The sequence below is a fragment of the Ammospiza caudacuta genome, chromosome 12 (assembly GCF_027887145.1).
Source record: "Ammospiza caudacuta isolate bAmmCau1 chromosome 12, bAmmCau1.pri, whole genome shotgun sequence".
NCBI lineage: Eukaryota > Metazoa > Chordata > Aves > Passeriformes > Passerellidae > Ammospiza > Ammospiza caudacuta.
In genome coordinates, this window is record NC_080604.1 from 14792791 (window position 1) to 14814173 (window position 21383).

Sequence of the window (21383 nt, forward strand, 5' to 3'; positions counted from 1 at the left end):
CTTAAAGACATTAATCTGTTACTGAAGATCCACTCCATACCATTAACAACTATGGTACAAATCCAGCATCCTGAAGGGAATTAGCAGGATCCAAAAGTTGTGAATCAATCCATTTATATTTGCACCATTTGGCTTTTTAAGCCACTCAGATACTTTTCTTGAAACAAAAAACAAGACTAAAAAAGACAGAAACAAAATCTCCAACCAAATACTATAGCAGAGTAATAGTACAACCAAATTTTTCTACTTTTATATGACTATTTCTGTAAAATCAGATCAGAAAAAGAATTAGCACAAGTGTAGAAAATGAACTTTACGTGTTTCATGGTAAATACAAATTTCTGAGCACACCGAGATTTTATTTTAGCAACAAAACCTAAAATGACTGTAGAAAGCATAGATTTATTTTGAGCAAATTTATCACAATATTTGAAGTGCCACATAAAATATTCTATTGGCACTCAGCTGCCAATTCTGCAAGCACTTTCCTACTTGCTTTGGATACCAAGCAGTTCCCCTGGGATGAGTCCACACATGTTATCCTAGCACCATCTCAGAAGGATCCTTTCCACCCTTACCCCTTTGCCTGTCACCACACATTACTCTGCTCTCTCCACTGGCCTAACTACAAGATTAATTTTGAAGTCTGTTTGAACATGTATTTGAAAATATAAAGCATGGGAAAGAAAAGATCTCCCTTATGGTTAGGTGCTATATATATATATAAAGATGGAATGAAGAAATAATATCACATTTAAAGAAAAAGAAAAATATTTTTCAGAATCAGTAATGGCATATTGTGCTTTGAAAAGACAAATTATCCCAGGGCCAAAATAGATTTCAATATGACTGTGCACTAATGAGTTCATTTACATATGTCTTAGAAATTGCATGTACCACAACTTCAAGTAAAATTTAGTCCCAATAAAATTTAACTAAAAAAATTCATTTTCTTTTCTCAAAATAAATAATTAGTATAATCTATCACCACTAATTCATTCCTTGCACAAAGGAACAGTGAAATTTAGAGCAGCATTTTGAGTCTTATGTTTTTCAATCAAGTTATGATCAAAGTATTTCCTGCCATTCAAAAAAAAGGCTATTATCATCAGTTATTTGAGTCAAAGTTTGGAGAATTTTCATCTTTACTTCACACCAAGAACTTCAGCAATCACTGAAAAGACACTCTTTGTTATTCACTACTGTTCTCCAGGGGAAAAAGAAAAACCAAAACAGGAAAAAACCCCACAATCCAGCACATTCAGAACAAGTCCAAGCATCACATCCCTGAACTGCCAGAACTCAAGTTCAAGTCACAAGTTCTGACCTTCTCAAGTATGCCAAGTCTTATATGATGCTTATTATGTGAACACATTAAGTGGGGACATGCTGCAAATCTGGGCAGAAGTAACCTCAAACCCCACAGCTGATGAGCAGTTTCTCTAGCTAAAACAAAAATATTTCATAAAACAAGTGTCAAATCATAATAGAACCTTATGAGCCTGGTCTTAAAAAATATCACTTTCCTTGCTTTACAACAAAAATCAAATCTGGAACATTAAAGCATGACAGCAACCTGTGTGTCTTTAGTCAGGCACAGCTCCCTTCATAGTCCCTGGAGGCAGCAGAGCCCGGTGAGCTGCGATGGAGGTGCTCACACTCTGCAGCAGATTCTCCCACTGCTGAATGTGAAAGGAGCCAAGGACAATTAGTAACTCTCCCAGGCTAAACATTGTGCCTACAAAGAGGCAGAAGTGTTAAGAGTCTTGATCAAAAGACATGACATGATAGATGAGAGTACCAAAACAGCCACATAGCAAAGTGAGAACAATTATAAGATAAATGTAATTACAGTCTTGTACAAAGTAAAGTATTTAACCTTCAGCAATTACAAAGAAACATGAAATAAGTTACCAACATCTATCAATAATAATAATAATTAACCCTTTGATTTCCAACTTTGACAAGACACTCAAATATATCTACACAAACCTGAAATAAATTCTCAACAGCATCTAACTGACCTGGGACACAATGTCATATTTTTGGGGCATAGACAACACCAATGATCAAATGATCAAAATATTTGAAGGCAATATTAAGAGAAAACATGGACTATAACAAACCTGACCCTGTTATCAGGCACTACACAACCAATGAATATTGTCCTACCTACAGATGTACAGTGTTACCTGAATATCTATTCTCTCAACAGTGGCACCTTTTTTTTTTTTTTTTTGAGAATATCACACAAAATTTATTTCTGTTCAGGAATAAATCAACAGAAGAGACTGAACTTCCATTCACAGAGAATCTGGGTGCTACTCTCAGAAGTTCTGTTCTCAGCATGGCCAGGTACTCAGAACAATTTTCTACCTGACTGGACATTTCTTTTACAGTGAAGATCATTAGCTGGATGCAAGTGCAGATCATTAAGTCCCTTTGCCAGAGCATCCATATGTACAAAAAGTGACAAATAAATGCTTTCAACAATGCAGTTTAAGACCAAGACTACAAATACTATGAAGTTAAATACTGTGGTGAAACATAACTTTATTCTTTGTTGTACAGTACAAATATAATTAGACAAATCTTTACATATGCCTTTGGCTGGCACTCTGCTTTCCTTTGCAACATGTTCTTGAAGTTTAGGAATTGTTTGGCTAGGAATTTAGTTTGTATTTGTGTACAGCCACTTCTCATTGAGGCTCTTTGCCTTGAGGGTGCAATCACTTGGTGTTCAAGGAATAGTCTGACAAACAGAAAGCTTTTACCTGCTATAAATTTAACATCCCTGTAACAGAACAATTCGGTCTGCTCTCCCAGACATCTGAGTGGCAGCAAGACTAAACATTCCCTGGTCAATCCACTTCTAACTGAAGTCATTTTCTGCAAAACACTAAGAGAAGGCAACTTGAAGGAAACATGAAAAAGTAACCTATGAGATGCATTATTGAGAAATCTCAACTTTAACACCAGCCATATTACAGCTGTGCCTACTTTGAGTCCCCAAGTAATTATATGTAATGAAGGACTAATGTGTTGGATGAACATTAATTAAATCAAACTCTTTTTCCTGGTTGGCATGTTGCATTATTTATATTATATTGCACTTACAGGCCACAGTGTCCTTATGGAAATTAGATACAAGTGAAGAGACAGATTTTTGCTGTCAGCACTAAGTAGACCACTACCTTCAGAACAGTCCTAGAAATTCTCATTGCTTGGACAAAAAAATACAGAAACTGAGGGAAACTTCAGTTGGTGAGCTACAAATATATGCTGGCCTTCAAAGAAAATCAAGGAATGTGAAAAGAGGGATAAAGAGCAGGAAGTACCAAAAGGCTCATTGAACATGCTATTTCTAAAAAAATATATTTCTGAATGCATTAACATAGCTGTTAAAGATTCACTGCATTTCAAGATGCAAAAAATTAGTTTAAATTTAGCACTCACCTTTGCATTACTGCAGTACCTTAGATGCAGCAATGCTGAAAGAAAAGATTGACAACTGCATGAGCTACATAGGTGTTGCAGTACAGGTAATCAGCAATTATATGGTGACATTTATGTGGCATTTTAAAAAAAGGTTTATGCCCTAAAATAAAAACTTGAAATAAATAACTATCTTAAAATCAAGCATTTTGGTGCATAAAGTTAAGTGCTGTTAATTAGGTGATGAATTCCATTCTTCTTCATTAAACAGAATTGCATTTAGCTGGGATTTACTGGATTACACCAAAAGTCAAAACCAAAGATGACTTTGTTCTGAAAAGCTTCCTACGCTTTTATAATAAAATTAATACTTTCCCAATCAAAACATATTTCAAGTTCTCAAAGCCTTTCATAAGCATCATGCCAATTCTGTAAACCCAGGAACTATATTAAAACCAGCTGAAATGACCTGTCAGAGGACACAAAGAGTCAACAGTGAGAGTGTGAAGAAGTTGCAGGTTTCTTAAGACCCAAGCATCAACACTTTTACAACCAGATTTGCATACTTGGGTAAAGAACCAGGGAAAATGATGCTATAAATCAAGAAAAATCAAGCCCTCTCTCCTAATTACTTTCTTTCCTACAAAGCCAACAAAGCTATAGAGAAGGATTCTCCCAGAAATAAAGTTTTATAGCTTAAAACTAATAAGTTTCTCCAGCTGAATTTGTATGTTTCATTAATGAAAGTAAAAACACTTAACAGGAAACTAATTTTTATGGGGTTTTTTTAATTAAATGTGGTGGCTATGCAACTGAAATAACAGGAATGAACAGGTCACATGTCTGATGGACTTCTAAAGTTATTTGAAAAATGACTTTTCCCCTCACTTTTCAAATAATGATATTTCTGTTAAACCAGATTAAGTGAAATTTTAATGCTTCTATTAAAAGCTCAGACCAATAAGGAACATTAATTTTACTGGGTTCTTTGACATAAACTAGCACAAATTTGCATATTAAATAAACTTAATGCCAAGTCTATGCCTCTATTTACCTGGTTTAATTTTCTTTTAGATTAAATCCAGCTCAAACCCAACTCCATTCAGCTGGAATGTACAAAGGTAGAGTTAAAACTGATTTGGTCACTTCTACTCAATTTTGTGCATAGACAAAGCTTATGGTATATAAGGTATATAATAAGTCAAATATTATTTGCAACCACAAATATTATTTTGGAAGCACAGCCTAATGACTAAAGCATGAGATGACAAATCCATTTTTAAATAGAAACCAATTTTCATCACAGACCACTGAGTGACTCTGGGCAAGTTAATTAACCTCCCTGCAATCTGTGAAATTGGGATAATACCTGGCTTGCAGTGAGGCTTATTTCATTAATGCTTATGAAATGCTGAGAGATCTTTAGATGGATATACTGTAGAAAGAGAAACAAGCTCAGTATTTCAAACAGTACTTTGAAACATAATTCCTATTTGAAAACACACCTCACTGTCAAGTAAAATGTCACTTCATAAGTAGTACTCAAGTGACTTTAGGTGCACTGAAACTATACTCCACACCATATCAAAAATCACAAGAAAAATAACAAAAAAGGCCACAAACTACATCTCTTCTTTCAGCTACACAGAGAATTATCACTACGCATTTATAGAACCCAGATTCTCATCAGAAGCAGCCACAAACATTGCAATCAACTTTGAAGAGCTACTCAAGAGTCTGCCAGTTCACCAGAATCCATAACACAAAAACCACTTCTGACTGCAAAGCTGTAAACTTCATTTCCAATGTAGCTCCACTGCTAACATTGAAATATTTCACTGTACTTTTTATTATTTCACTCCCTGATTCTTATCTGCCTTCAAGACAAGATTGTAACAGGAAGGAGTTCATTGCAAAACCTACAAGGTGAGAGATGTTACAACATTCAGCTTAAAGTAGCAGCCTATGAAGTACAACCTATTTTGCTTGAGAAATTCTTGCACATGTTCTTTCTAAAGAAAATTATACTTCAGAGACAATATTTCCATACTAAGTATTGTCATAACCCATATTGACTACCCTGATGACCACGTTTTTCCCCAAGCATGAAAGCCAGTAAGGAATTGCTGTGACTTACAAACTCAACAGAAATGATCTTTGCTGTTTGCACTCTGGAAGTACCAATTCACAGCCCTTCCCACACACTGAAAACAGCAACACAACCCTGCTGTGGCACAAGCCAAGTAATTACCACTCTCTAGGGCTTGATGACTCCTTTCTCCGTGTACTGCAACAGTTTACAGAAAACTAATTTTCTTAGTGATTAAGGAACATTAATAAGGAACATATTCTTTCCTAAGTCAAGAGTTACTGAATACCTAAATACAGCAGTGATTTATTATAAATGCATAATAATGACGTCTCAGCCAAAGACAATTGAACATTAAGACTTGGGATTTTCTACCTCAACTCTCTTCTGCTGGAAAACTGTCTCAAGCAACTTAAATACTTGGCCTCCTCTTTTTCTTTTCCTCAGTACTGAAAAACAACAGACTCTTTGTTCAAAAGAAAAGTATCCTGGGGATTTTGACTCATAAAAAAAGTTTTTCAACTCAAAGGTGCTACATTTAGTTGAAGGTCCAGCAGATAACATGAGTAACACTGATAAGCAATTTGTAACAGATAAGCAAATCCTGTGAACCACAGGTAGAGAGGAATTGTATACAATAAACTGAAGGGAATAAGGAATGCCTTGACAAGATTTAAAGGTAGAAAGAATTTTCTGAAAACAGCACTGTTAAAGGAAACTATAACCTTAGCTTGTTTCTTTGGGTATCTGTACTGCAGCTTTAGAAAGTTGTTTCAAGTTTCATGGAGTGTGTGGTGCTGAACTGTGCCACTTTTTACACTTCTCCCTCAGCTCTACGTTACAGCCTCAACTCTCCCAAATCCAGAAAAAAGGCAAAATCCTTTGGGTTCAAACACATTTTTTCCCCATGACAATTTACACAAGTTAAGATTACAATTAAGTAAGATATTAGGAGCAACTAACTACTCATTTTGATAACAATTACTGTAACTCTGGTCTAAGTTAGGACAATTGTGTTATCATAAACCCAGCTCAGTGCTATCATAGTAACTCTTAAGTAAACCTAAAAGTAATCTCATTTTTCTTAAAACACACACATATTAAAAACTTTAGATTCATAAATATAATAACCACTTTCACTGTAATCTACAATTTTCTTGTATACTAGACCATCATGTAAGCACCTCTCAATACAAAAATTAAGATTCAAAACTCCAAAATCTGTTAATACTAGTAAATGAAGCACATGTTTAACTACACAAAATATTCCTCTGCTAGAATTACCTTGCTGAAATAACTGAAGACATAATCAAAAAAAGGGAATTTTGACATTTCATATTTTGTTGAATGCCATTGGTGCACAGGCAATCACTGTCTCTTACATATAAATTAACATCCTACCATCTGTCAAGTGTTCAGATAATCACAGGGTTTAATGCACAATATGGTTATTAGAATGTGACCTGACAAAAAGAAAAAGAACACAACCTCATTTGGACTACAAAATCTACACTCTCACTGGCAAATGACAGTTTGACAAGCTATTATTCTGCATTTTGGCTTCTCCAGTAAAAGCAATTTTACGCATATGTAATTCTATTAGTCATACAGTCAACTGCCTGTGGAAGATTGCTTCAAACTATAAAATTTGCTTGGTCATTCAGGAATTTGAACCTATGTAGATGTTTGCACCATGAATAGAAGTTTAATGATCTCTATATACACATACCAAAGAAGAAAATAAAAGTCACAACGCAAAATAATCCTGTGATGCTATCATCAACTGTAACCACAGACTTTCTTCAAGAAATCATGCAAAAAGTCATTAAGCCCATTAAATACTTATTTATCAACTGGCACTGGCTGTTCCAGAAGTAGAGGACAGCTCTTTATCCAATCTGTGTCACATGCAAATGTGTCACCTGCTAATAAGCACCATCATTATTATCATGTATTACCTACCTCTTTATGGCTTATTCTACTCCCAGTGCCTTGTTTTTGCCAAGGTAAACATTACTGACAGTTGTCTCTACTAAAGACCACTAAAAAAAATCCTATTACTAACACAAAACTACCAGGCAAGCCTCATGTGCCCATGGCTCCCACATTTTTCAGCGGCTCAGCTGCATTGCTGATGCTCCAATAAAATATATTGCCAAAGGAAATACTCTAATGATAACTTCAAAGGGTAAAATACATGCTCAGGAAAGGTGAAATTATGCCTTCAGAAAAAACAAACAAACCATTTTAAGAAAGTGACACAAGAAAAACAAAGCACACACAGCAATAACAGAAGTTCAAAGCAGTTTAAGTACCTGCAGAAATGAAGTTTCTATTTGGTAAATTTTGTTAAGATCTAGCTACACTACCAAGGACCTGCCTCAATAATAAAGCATTATAGTCTTGCTTTCTCACCATGGGGCAAGAAAAATCAACTGTTGGTTTATGCAAGGCCTGTCAGCATTTCAAAGTGTATGCCTATTTACAGCCACATAAAATGAGTCTTATGAGCCAGAGGTCTGCTACTCTGATTACCAGGAAAAGGGAAATAAGGAAAAAATAAGGAGAAGCCACAAGGAAAGAACATTTAAATTACTTTGTTCAGGTTCAGTTTTACATGTAGTAAAATATTTTCCCTATTAAATGCCAGAACATATCAGTTGTATAAGATAAACATCAAAATGTTCCATTTTTCAAAGTACCTAAGCCAATTACGTGAGCTTGGTCCTCCTTTTGAAAGATCACACAATATAATTACCACAGGTCACCAAATTCTCACTGTATAATAATGCACATCAGTGGAATTTATAAGACATGGTCAGGTACATCATCCAAACCTGTAATTGCCTTGTGAAACCTGTTCCTCTGTACTGACAAGGCTCTAAGACTGTTTTTCTGGGGAAGTTACTAAGATAGACAAAGGGGAGAACAACCATGACACAATCTACTGATTCTCTGGATGTCTGTAAGCTTAAGTTGAGGAAGTGCAGAGAAAAGCATCTTGTATTAGTTGTGCTCTACAAATATTTACCCAGGGAATAACTACAGAGTAAACCACCAAGCAGGAAATTCAGTATCTCTTACCGTTCATTGAATTCACAAGCTAAAAAAGTGTCCACCTAATTCAAAAGCAAATCTCTCCCCAAATTAGAACATAAACACTCCAGTCAGTTGGGTATATCTTTTTTTACCCTTAAATTTAAGCACTTGGGACATTACTCCTTTATAACAGTAACTGATCATTCTAAACAACTTCAGGCCTAAACTGGAAAACAATACACCTCAAAATCCAGACTATAAAAGTTAAAGAATTAGATAGAGTTGTACTTGCCCAGTTAAAGTTCTTAGTGCTGGACTCTTCAGGGCAGACATACACTGAAACAAACACTGCAACCAGTCAACTCTGCTGGCTACTAGTTACTGCCTGTTTATATGACTGAAATCAGATTTACACAACCACAGCTGCTACCTCACACCTGAAATCATACCTTTAATGCTGCACCTGACACAACTGAATGTTATTGGTCAGCCTCAAATAACCACACTGATGATTAACCTATGGAAAGGTTTGTTTTAAAGATTCAGTACATCCCCTTTAATATTCTTTCTTTTTTTTTTTTCCTTAAAAAAGAATATTATCACAGTAGGTTGATCAAGCTTTTGTGGGTTTAGGTCAATTTGCAAGTTCTTTGGCCTATGCTATTCACCAGGGCATTTATATTGTAATGATTCACTCATCTCACCTGTCTTGTATTCTCTTTTGAGAATGAAATCGAATACATTATTATGAGAATAATTAAATAATATGAAAAACAATGCAAGTTTTTTCACTGAAACATTTGAAGTAATTTCTCACTAGGCTAAGGTCAGGAGAAGATAAAAATTAAAGTCCAATTACCCATCAACAAAAATATAGCAGCTGACTTATATCAGTATAGCAGCTGACTTAAAGTAGGATATTACAGCTACCAAAACAAGTGGCAATGAGAACACACTTTTGTGTACTGCGTAAGGAAAATACTGTGGGTGAGGGGAAAACAAAAAAAAACTTTTAAAAAATACCTTTGATAATCAAAGGAGCTTCATACTTCTCTATCTCACAGAATATTCAGCGAATTACGTTCGCTTCTCTATAATAATTTCATCCCTAACAAGATCAGAGAAAATGATTTATTCCACCTCCAGTCTTCCTACATTTGTACGTCATCCTAGGGGACACTGCCTTTCTGAACACTGAATTGCTTTTGGCCATCTGATATTACATTACTGCAGTCTTCTGCAGAAGGAGCCAGAAAAGAAAAAAAAAAAAAAAAAAGAGAGGAAAAATAATTACATTAATGCTGGGAATCAAAGTTTATTGACTTTCCCTTGAGCTATAATACCAAAAAGCTGATTACAGAAGTTGTCAACTTATTTAATGATACTACCAATTTCTCTCTGAACTCATCAAAATATCTTCTGAAAAATTTCTCAAAAGTTTTTCAAGTAGAGGAATACATTATTAACTCTATTTCATCTTACTGAAGATAACTGTATTTTGCCTCTGCTCCTTCCACCTCATTGTGTCTACCAAAACACTAAAAACACCATCACTGTAATAAAAAAACTCAAGGATGCTCTGAACTGCATTCTCAAGCAAACCAACATCTCATTTTCACATCCCAAGTACATCCTACTTATTCTAAAAAACCTAGGGAAAGCCTTGACTAGAATACAGCTCTAATAAAAGTGAACATCTCATCCCTACCCATGGCAGCTTTCTCTGGGAACTCAAGCTCAAACATGGCACTCTGCAGCATGGACACTCCAGTGTACACAGAATCCATAGGCCATTATGGGTTTTTTAAATTTCACTCATACTGTCCTCTCCCAAGAAAGAGGGCTGCCCATACCTGTATTGGTTCCAAAAGTTCTCTTGAAGACTGTTAATGCTTCTTCCTCCTTTGGAGAGCAGATTTCTCTACCAACACTTTTTCTCCTAGACCAAGAGTGTCAACAGGAATATCTTCCTTCCCACACTTTTACAAAATGATTTTATTGTACAATGTGCATAGGGAAATACTTAATTAGGCAGCTGATAATGAGAAAAAATGACCAGAGCTGTCTTTTTTAGCTTTTCCGTCAGGGTCAACAGTGCAGCAGAAGGTACCACTCTAGCAAAAAAATTGTCCTTGTATCATTTACAATAGAGCTTTTTCAAAACATACAGGGGAAAGTACAATACAACTGTTGTCAGGTTTTCTGAACACTAACAAAGCCAGGAAGTACTTAATTAGTTCAACAAAGCTATAGCTTATCACATTCTCTTTCAATACAACTGTGAGCACACCATGCAGAGTTTACAGTAAACCTCTTCTGAGCAACATGCAATTAGAAAACCCATAAAATATAGTGAACAAAATATATTTCAAAGGAAAGACAGAACCTTTTCAGAAGCCAATGCTCCTTCAGCAAGATCTCCTTTAGTCAATCTGTTTCTTTAATTCACATGAAGGAGACAAATCAAGTTTGCTGGTTTCATTACCTGGTGATTGAACAAAGGTATTTATGCTCGAACACTCCTGCCAACACACGGTACACCTGCATGTCTGTAACAATTTAACATGGTTTAGTCACAGCAGGTAAAAGCCTTTCATGTTGCAGTGAACAGGCCCTTTGATACTCATCCACAGTCAAACGCTGCATAGGAGATCACTCTGCAACAGAAAACTGCTGTGAAAGTTTGGCTTGAACACAAGACTGTTCAAGAACACTATTCAAACAGGATATCATGACATGACAGATCAGAAGAAACAGCTTTCAATAAAAGGCAGACAGGGCATGCTGCTTACCTTGTGCAAGGTGATTTGTTCAGTAGCATTAGAAGGGACAACATCAGACAGAGCCAACAACCCACACAGCTGAATTTGTGTCAGTGCCTCCCATGACAAGAACAATCTCTTACATTTAGGCATCTGTCAGTCCTGTGAGGGGAAGCTGAGATATACCCAGGGAGCAATACTCAGTAAATAGGACCAAACTTCTGTACATTTTGAATGTACAATCCAGTTGGCTTAAATTACCTTTTGTCAGGTAGGAAAAAAAACCAACAAAAAAAATCAGTTTCTAAGTTAGAAGAGGGAAAAAAATGCATTCTACTACTCTCCAATTAAATTGGAATTCTGTATTCATCACTAAATTTTTATTCTTATAGTGAGTCTTTAAACACATAAGAAATGGGCAAGTCCTTTTTGGGACCTTTCAGCATTGTCCAGGCTTGGAAGTCAGCAGAGATTTTCCTGAAAGAAATTCTGTTTGTGAAACTATTTAAACAGTGACAGCAACAATGTTTAGTATTACCATAGCATTAACTGGAGGAATCTACTGAAACAAATGTTTATAAAGTATTGACTCAAGTAGCATAAAACATAATAGGTTCTGATTACTGCTGTCTTATTCAACATCTCATTTTCACAGGATAACAAGAATAAGCAGGTTCACCTACCTGCAGATTAACAGGTTTGCCTATTATTTTAAATTGTACGTGTGAATTATGGCAAGGATTTATGTTCCTCATGCAGAATACAAAATGCTGACATTTGAAAAACAATCAATTGGCTACTGCAGCTTCTGTGTTCTAACCATTAGTACCAACACTTGAAAGGGCAAAAAGACTTCGACATTTCATAACAGGAATATGGCCAAAAGTCATCCTCACTTTGTGGCACTGAACCCAAGTTTGAGTTTCTGTACAGTGAAGCCACTCCTGAACACTCACTGCAAGCACTCAGCTCACCTGGGACTGAGACAGCCACCAGACACAGTATTCCAGGACAGCAGCTGGAACAAACAAATTATTTTCCACCTTCCTTGCTCACATAATTTCTTTGAGAAGATTGGCAGAGATTCCAAGAAATTCTTTGAATAATTTGAAAATGAATAATAGACTGAGATACAAAAACGTGGTGTGGGGTTAAAGATGCATTTCAGTAGCTCTTCTTCAGAGGTATTGTCAATAAAACAATAAATACATGCCAGTTTGGGATCTGCTTTTGCTCACAAGACAACTGAATAGCTTCAAACTTTAGTTTTGTGTTTACCCTGATTATGCTAAATCTTCTTGGTGACTTCACTTCTCTGCAACTGCCTTTGAGTGCCTTTAAATAAGCAATTCCCTAAAATTATATTTCAGTCCTACTGCTCTCACACAGAGGTGTGGGTTCCCTTTTTAGTAGTTAAAAGTGTACAGTGAAGCCTGGGACAGGTAGGTTTCATCCATGGACAATTTAAAGCATATTTTAAAAAATCCTTCCATTTTCTTCAAGTACCTCATTAAATGAAAACCCTTCCAGTAAAATATATATGCAGTATGCTGTACAAAGACAATGCTGTCTGCAGTGTCAAATAACACACACTTATCCAGACCAAGTTTTTTCATTACTGATATTCTTTTTTTAAAATTTGCATCAAAAGCTTTAATTGAATTATTAAAGTTTAATCTCTTACCAACGATGATTAAGTAGAGTCCCTATAACTGTAATCAGAGCATCTTTTTGCCATTATTGCCCAGCAGCTACAGCTTCAAGACTCACAAAATCGAGAGAATTCTGTTGCACATTACACTTTAACCAAGAGCATCAAGCAGAACATCAAGCATAATGCATTTTTCATGTTTAGCCCAGTGAACAAGCCTTTTTTCCAAGACTGAGAAGTCAGCCTTTAACAACAGCAACCCAAGGCAAAAGGATTATAAGAAACATATTGGCATTTCCAACAGGCTTTAAAGCAATCTAATTAGGTAGCCACATGCTATGTTTTGTGAGAAAACCAGCAACTTAATAACTGGATTGTCATCAGAAACAAAATGCTAACAATGAAATACTACATTTTCCTCCACCATCTGCATCCTATAAAATCCTGTCAGTATCTCATTGGGCTGATACTCTGTCTACTAAATAGCTTAAAAAGTATCTGCCCTATTTTAGGCTTAGAACCACAAGGAGAGGCATTCAGGTTTAAGCACTACCTTCCAAAAGAAAAGGATTCAACACCTGTTAGATGCAGTAAATGAAGTAAAATTTTGTGAAATATTTATGATGAAACAAAATAAGATTCATTGATAGAACACAAGATGTCAGTCATCCTCATTCAAAACTTGAGGAATATATTATCACAAAAGTTGTGTTTGTAGATTTGCTAAGTCAGTTATAGGTAGCAGTTTACAACACCACTAAAGCAGTTTTAGGAAAGTGAACTTAACACATTACCCACAATTTACAGCCTATGAATGTTAATTACTTTGTTTTGAGCCTTACCCACTATTACTTCCCTTTCACTTCCTTTCTCAACCATTCATCTTACTGACATCCACAAAGCAAAAACACTGCAAATAGACAAATGTTCAATTAATGTAATGATTTAACTTACTTTACTGTGCTACAGTATTTTTTTCCTTCTCCCAGCTTTCAAAGAACACTGTTTACAGTGTGAAAACCTACTTTCCCCTCCAGCACTCTATTTTAGGAGTGTTTTGTTCTTGTCCAAGTTATTTAAAACTATGTACTTGTTATCAATTCAGAGCAAAGCTCCCATTGATGCCCCTTCTTATACTGCTATAGTTACCATATACAGCCCAAATGCAGCATTGCTTTGTTTCATCTGCTAAATAATGTGTCAGTGTTTAAACAATTTATCCTTAAAGCAAGAGCTTCAGAAAAACAGCTGCTTAATAGTAAAGAAATAAGTAAAATGAGTTTAAAAAATAAAAACTATTTAAATACAGTATATTATTCAATACAGAAAAAAGTTCCTTTACTGTCTCATTTCTGAGAAAATATATCAGAGACAACAGAAAACACAGGGTTGATATAAATTCAAAATATGAAAGACAATCCTTGATTATCAGCATCACATCCAGTCCTTACTTTATTCTCCAGGTCTTAGTAAAAGAATAAAAAGATTTTTCTCCCCTTCCCAGGAAATAGATTAGGTAGGCATGACATTTTCCCACTTCACCGTCACATGTGGTAATAAGCTTTCCTTTTGTAGCATTTATGAATTCAAACAGTGCTGGGGTTAAGCCGGAGCAAAGCAATTTGGCATGCTTGCATCTGCTTTTATCAGGGAAAGGAAAAGCAATCCATGAGGTCTGGGCTGACCTTAAAGCACAAGTATTTATTTGGAGATTCTAAGGGCTTACCAATTGTGTTTGGTAAGAGGGAACTTAAATTCGATCACACTCCCGCCCAATGTCACCTTAATTCAGGCAATCACCTTTCAGTTCTTCTGCAGGGCCAATAACATAATTGGTATTCTGGAACTACAAATATTCTCTTTAAAAAGGACACGTTAACTACACACTCCCATTCTACCATGATTCTTTCTACAGAACATAGCAGGTTTCCAAAGTTAGGTGCTTCCAAATTCAAATAACTTTAAAAAATTAAATCTATACTGGTCAATACAATTATATTTTCAAAGTCTATCTATATATATTTATATAAACATATATATACATATATACATATATACAATGGTCCCAGAAAAATATTAAAGTCAATCATCTTACAAGTAAACAAATACTAGAGAAAATTGTTTTAAAAATCTCAGATATATGAAAGAGCTGGTTTGGAAAAATTGCATTCAGGGAATACACTTCTTCCTCTAGGAAGGCAACATTGCTGTTTTATTTCAAGGTAACATTGCTCCAGCTCTTTCATGAAATCTGAGCAACAATCAGTGCTTTTAAGTCTCATGTCCACAATAAATTAAAAGAAATGCATTAGAAACAATTAGTGGGGAAACATTTATTGCCTCTCAATGACAAAGATACTTGATCAAATTTAGATCCACTGCAATGCAAGCAGTAAAAAAATGTGAATACATAGTCTGCTGCTTTGCAAATGGAACTTTTCTATCCTTCCACCTAATAAATAGTACTGTTATTGCCAGATTGTGATGTGCCAGTAATGAAGGTTTTATTATTCTTTTTTTTTACTTTATTCACTCTTCCTCCATTTGGAAAATCTGAGACTATTTTAAAACTGACAGTACATAAAATTAATTCTCAGTGACATGATAAGCAAGTCCCATATTTCATACATTCTAAGAACACCAGCATCCTATATCCAAATACAGAATATGCAGATGTGGCACTTGGGGACATGGTTTAGGGGCAGTGCTTGGCTAATGGTGGGACTCAATGATCTTAAAGGTCTTTCCAATCAAAATGATTGTAAATATACATTCGACATTATAAAAATGACCAACAAGAAAGAGAAGTGTTGTAATTCTTAACTCCTCTGCTGATTACTTGAAATGAGCATAGAATTACATAGAAGGAAAGACCCTTCATTCTTTTCTTCTCTAAGTTCCATTCGGAGCTCCTGTTTTCTCTGTCTGGAGCCAGACTAATATCAGCTCAAACACAAACATGCCCAGAGAATCAGGAATTCAAGCCACATGTTCTCACCAAAAGATAAATTGATTCAGTTCACCAGGGCTGCTCAGGGCTCAAAAGCAAAGCAATCAGGCCCTCAACGAGCCACAGAGATCACCACATGCAATTCTGTTACAGCCAAGGACAAGGTTCTGCAGTCCAGCCTGGCTTCACTGCCATTTTCTCTCACCCAGCCCCTGTGCTTAACATCCCACAACACACAAAGGACAGACCTAAACTGCCTCTTCAATCCCAACAAAAGCTGCACAATTCTCTTAATTTGACATCAAACCCAGAGCAGTAGCCAATGCCAAGAGGCAAATCATAGCAGCTTGGCTTGAACTCAGAGCTAAAGGGGTGAGACAGCAGCATCAGCACAGAGCTGGCTCATGTTCACCAGTTCACAACAGAGGTGTGGTGAGTTTCTATCCACATGACCAGAGCATCAAAGAAATGTGCTCATATGAGGGCAGAATTAGTCACCACCTCCTTTCCAGAGAATTTTCCTCCTACCAAGATCTCTCCAAGGAAAAGAAAGTCTGACAATTAATGTGGGTAACAGCACCTGACAGCAGCTGTGCAGATGTGCCACCTAAAGGACGCAGGTATTGTGAGGGATCGAACGGACATTTTCAGCCTGTTCCCAAATAAACAGCAGGAAACAGAAATGGGTGTGTGCGTGTGTGAGTATGAAATGGAAGCCAAATCTATCTAAATTAAAGATAATTATAAGGAGGCTATTTGGTTCAAGATCACCTATGGCAGGCAACACCACAGTTACCACAACTTCAGGTAAAAAGAAGATTAGACAGGTCCAAACAGCTGTAAACCTATAGAATGCTATTGCCACATACAGACCTCCACTTTCTAGCTTCTCTTAAATGTTTTACTTTGAAAATACTTTTATTTATGAGAAATATTTTCTTGCTCCAATCTCTTTTTTCTTATAGTTTTTTTACCTATTAACAGCTCAACTGCCTATATATATTAAAAATTAATGTACCATGTCATAAAAGGCAAACATGAAAAAAAAGCAAACTCACACCACAGCATAGCACACATTTGCTTCTTCTGGGCTGTACAAATCTAGTGTTTAACTGGTCTTTAAACAGTTGATCACAGCATTTACAATTTAGAACACTTTAAATTTAAAGTGTTGAAAAATTTTATTTCAAAAAACACTTGAAATTTAAATTTCACTGCATAATGTGACTATCTTGAATTTCTACACCTTTCTTTTATGCTGCAGACTGTTTTAATTATCCCAGTTCAACTTTCTGAATGTGACAACAGAAAAAGGTGAAGATTAAGTGAAAAATTAAAAGATCAAGTTGCTGAAACAAATATAAGCTTATGGGATACCTGAATCTCAGCAAAATAGCTTATTGATGAAAATGGGTCTTTGTCAGGCTGCCTGATATAACATCCAGTCTCTTTTTAGCAAAAAACCCACACTATTTCTACTGTAACTATTAATCAAAGAACAATTATGTTATACCTTTATGAGCAAATACAGAATTATCTTAAAAGACTAAAGTTATTGTGATATTCTACACACAGATAACTATTATGCTCTACTACCTAAATTTTAGGTATTTATCCACTCAATACACAGTGAAAATCCACAGTTATGCAGCCTTATCTATCTTAATTTCCTGCTTTCCACAGAAATCCTGAATGCACACTACTACATAAGCAAGCCTCATGCAAATTCAGAAGAACCATTAAAAAGTCACTTTCAATTTTCTTGTTTTTCCCACCTGGCATTATTAATCAAGGGAGCAGACGCAGGACCAGTGCATTTATTTTTAAATACACTGGCATTAATCTTTGCAAACATAACTACACCAGCACAACTTAACCACTGTGAACAAAGCAGAAGTCAGCACTTATTCTCTAAGATTTGGAGACCCTCAGCATATCAACTTCCAGCATATCAACTTTCTTTACATTTTCCCTTTATCACTCACCCTTTTTTCTGATAGTGAAGCCAGGTGGCTAAAGAAGTTGTCCTGTCAGCTTTAGCTTCAATCTCTGCAAGCAGATCTGTGAATGTAACACAAAGGGTGTGAGGCAATGCTTATCACTGCAATGTAAGAAATACACTTACATTTAGAGTATCCTCCTTCTGTAATGTGGGACTACAAAGGGATAATAAATACATGTTTGGCCTATACATTAATAATCATGTTTATTTGGTACAGCTACTACTGTATGGAAAAAGGCTGTACAAACAGATGTTGCTTCCCACTACTGCTTTAATGACCCCATTGTTTGGTCACTAACACTGAACTCATCCACCAGCCCTACATGGACAGGGGAACCAAGGCTGAAGCAATTTTGGCCAACGCCAAATTGCCACAGAAGTTAAAAGGGACTGCCTTGCATGTCAGTGATACAACTCAACACAGACAAAAGATGAACTTGTACAACCCCAAGTTTAATGTGGAAGATGATTAACAAACAGGTAGAACTAACTACCAAGGGAAGTGGGCACTGAATCCCTCTCAGTCTCTTCAAATGAAGAGAAGCTTTCCAGCAGATCCACTTCAGCCAAGCGTTACCAGCCTCCATCAAGGGAAATGAGAGACATTTACATTCCCCATGCAGGAGTTCAAAGGAAGAACTTCAGTGATCTCTTCTGATCTGTACAACTATCCATCTCTACCTCATAACCCTAGGTACAATTTTCATCTAAGTTTAGCACAAGAAGAAACACAAATTTCTGCAAAACCAAAATTGTTTGAGTCTTTCCTTCAGTTTTCCTGGAAAAATTGATGGAGAATTACTTCTTGTCTGCATCTTGTCACTGCTGCCAAAAAAACTCCCACTTTCACCCTCTTCCCTCCTTTAATTTCAGAATTGCACCTAAATTATAATGATTCTTCAAATTATTTAGACTAGGAAGAGCTGGCTTCATAAGGAGTAAGATACCCATTCCAACAAAAACAGATCAAGTGAAGGAACAAAGCTGCAGATCTTTTAGCTAGGAACTTCAGAGTTAGGAAATAGCACCACAAATTTCAGGTGCTTTTGTCTTCACCACTGCTGAAAATATTTAGAGAGATTTTAAGTGTGCCTATATACATTATATATGCATGTTTTTATCAGCATGCATTTGGGTTATTCCCTCAGAAATCCCTCACTCTTGTCCACAGAAAATCTGATTCAGGTTTTAGAGTTCTTACTGGGAAAAGAAAAACAATATAAGAAATATATTTTAGCCTTTATATGTTACAGGTTTTGTGACAGAAGCAGCAGCTTTCTGCTGTTTAAAATGTTCTTGTTCACTTCCATTTTACTTCTAAGCTTGTTTTGGATATTCTTCATCTGTGACATTGCCAATGATTTACTCTGGTCAGAAATCATAGGATTTATTTCTGTTGAGCAAACCAGTGAGCTTTCTGAATGAATTATCATCAACTTCTTTTTTTTTTTTTTTTTTTACTTTGTTTTAAGGAGGCCAAGAACCACTGGTTTTCCCAACTAGCTGCACTCTGGAAAGTTCATTGCACACTCATTCTGGTTCTGTGTCATGCTCTCAATGATCTATCTATAATGATCAGATGAACAAAATTCAGCTGAACATCTTTATATAATTTTTCAAACCTAGAACATTATGTCCCATTTCATTTTCATGAGACTTATTTCAAACTTCTGCAAAGCAGGTCTTGGGTACAAACCTGATGTTTTTGTTTTTTCCTTTCCATAGCTCTCTAAGCCACCCCCAGAGCTCATCAGATAGAATGAAATCAGTCATTGTTGAGCTTTACAACAGTCATATTGATTGGTATCTCCCAAAGGCACACTGTCATCATTTTACCACTGATGGGGTTATGGGCAGACACACACTTTGACATTCCCCTTAGATGTGATAAATGCAATCCTCATTTTCTCAGATCTTGTGCAATTCACCACAAATCCATCGATCACAGAACGACCCTTTCTATTCCACTGAAGCTGCAAAATCCAAAGATATAAATATCTTCCTAATTCATACATTCACACTATACATTCCATAGTCCTATTTTTCATTAGACTGGGGTGATTTAGCTCATCATTTCCATGATGAAAATTCCAACTGGTGTGTTCCTTTTGAATAATGTTGTACAGCATCGCTCTGAATAAAACATTATTAACAGGTTTCTCCCCAACTATAATCTATCTCATTTTTGAATAACAGAAGGGATTCCTGACATGTGTCACATGTGAATCATTTTGTTTGTGGACTGCCACAATCATTATTATTATTATAACAAACAGAAATCACTTGGTAGTTGTTCCTGGCTGAAGTTTTATTTGGAAATTTTACTCCAGTAAAAATATTTTTAAAACTGGACATAACAGGCCAGAAGAATTTCTTCCTATGCTTAACACAGGAAAAAACACTAAATAGCATTTACTAAGAATTATGGTTCATGCACCTTTTGCCAATATTCTCAAAACAAGTAAAAATTGGTCATTGCAACAATACAGCAGCCAAGTCAGTCACATATGAACTTCAAAGAGCAACCAGCACAAACTCAGTACCCTAACACTGCTCCTATCACAGAACCACAAAGAATGGAGAGATTATGGCAAGATTTAGCCTAAGGTACAAAATTCTAGATGCACTATTTTGGGAAAATGTAATAAAATCTCAATAAAGGTTTGAACACTTCAAATGCTAAGTAAGTGCTCGTGATGAAAAAAGAGATGCCTGTCACTGCCCTACCAAATTATAAAACTGTTCTTAGTTTTGGGTCTTAAATATACAATTAAAAGTTTCCATCTCTCATTTCAGATAAGGAAATTGCAATTCTTCTTTGGAAATTAACTTTCCATCTAGTTCCTGTACATGCTTTTTTTAATTATTATTTTTGAACCACATGTCATTTAATTATTAAATGTGGCTTACATTTGCATCTCTGGAAATCATTTTTTTAATTCTCTCTTCGTCTACCATTTCATTTCATGTGAATGGGGTGTGAGCAGGTTGCTGACTATGCTGATAGGCAGGGAGCAGGGAGAAGTCCTCGCTCCACATTTCATTCAGATAACAGAAAGCTGCAAGCTGCTCAGTGTGACAGATGAGCTCTGTGAGCTAAAGCAACTTGTTCCGCCTGTCAGGCTGCAAGAGCCTACAGCAGCAAGATACAATTGTGATGACACCGCCATCGCCTAACTGGGTCAAACATACGGCCGCTTTAAAACAGAATGTCACCCCTTCTTTCTACTTGAGGAATTTGATTCACTGACACTAAAAGCTGTTAGATACCATTAGCTTTATATCCAGGTTCAAAATGAAACTGTTTCTCTGACAGTATTTGAAGGATCCTCTTTGCCATTGAAGTTCGTTGGAATCACAAACTGTCAAATAATGTCACTGCTGCCCAGAGCGAGCGGGTGCTTTATGGGCACAGCGCTCTCCATGTTGCACCAGGGGAGTGGGGCCTTTGGAGT

At 36.1% G+C, this 21383-nt stretch overlaps 1 protein-coding gene across 2 annotated transcripts in view; it reads right to left on the bottom strand.

Annotated features, from left to right (window-relative positions):
* Positions 1–21383, bottom strand: part of FHIT (fragile histidine triad diadenosine triphosphatase) — a 517184-nt gene that overhangs the window by 483271 nt on the left and 12530 nt on the right. Inside the window, exons 2-3 of one of the 2 annotated variants that reach the window (XM_058813020.1) lie at positions 17912–17987; positions 11356–11500 (exon numbers count right to left, since the gene is read on the bottom strand). The gene's annotated coding sequence lies outside the window, so the exon portion shown is untranslated. The remainder of the gene's footprint in view (positions 1–11355; positions 11501–17911; positions 17988–21383) is intronic. The other variant, XM_058813019.1, reaches the window with a different exon arrangement.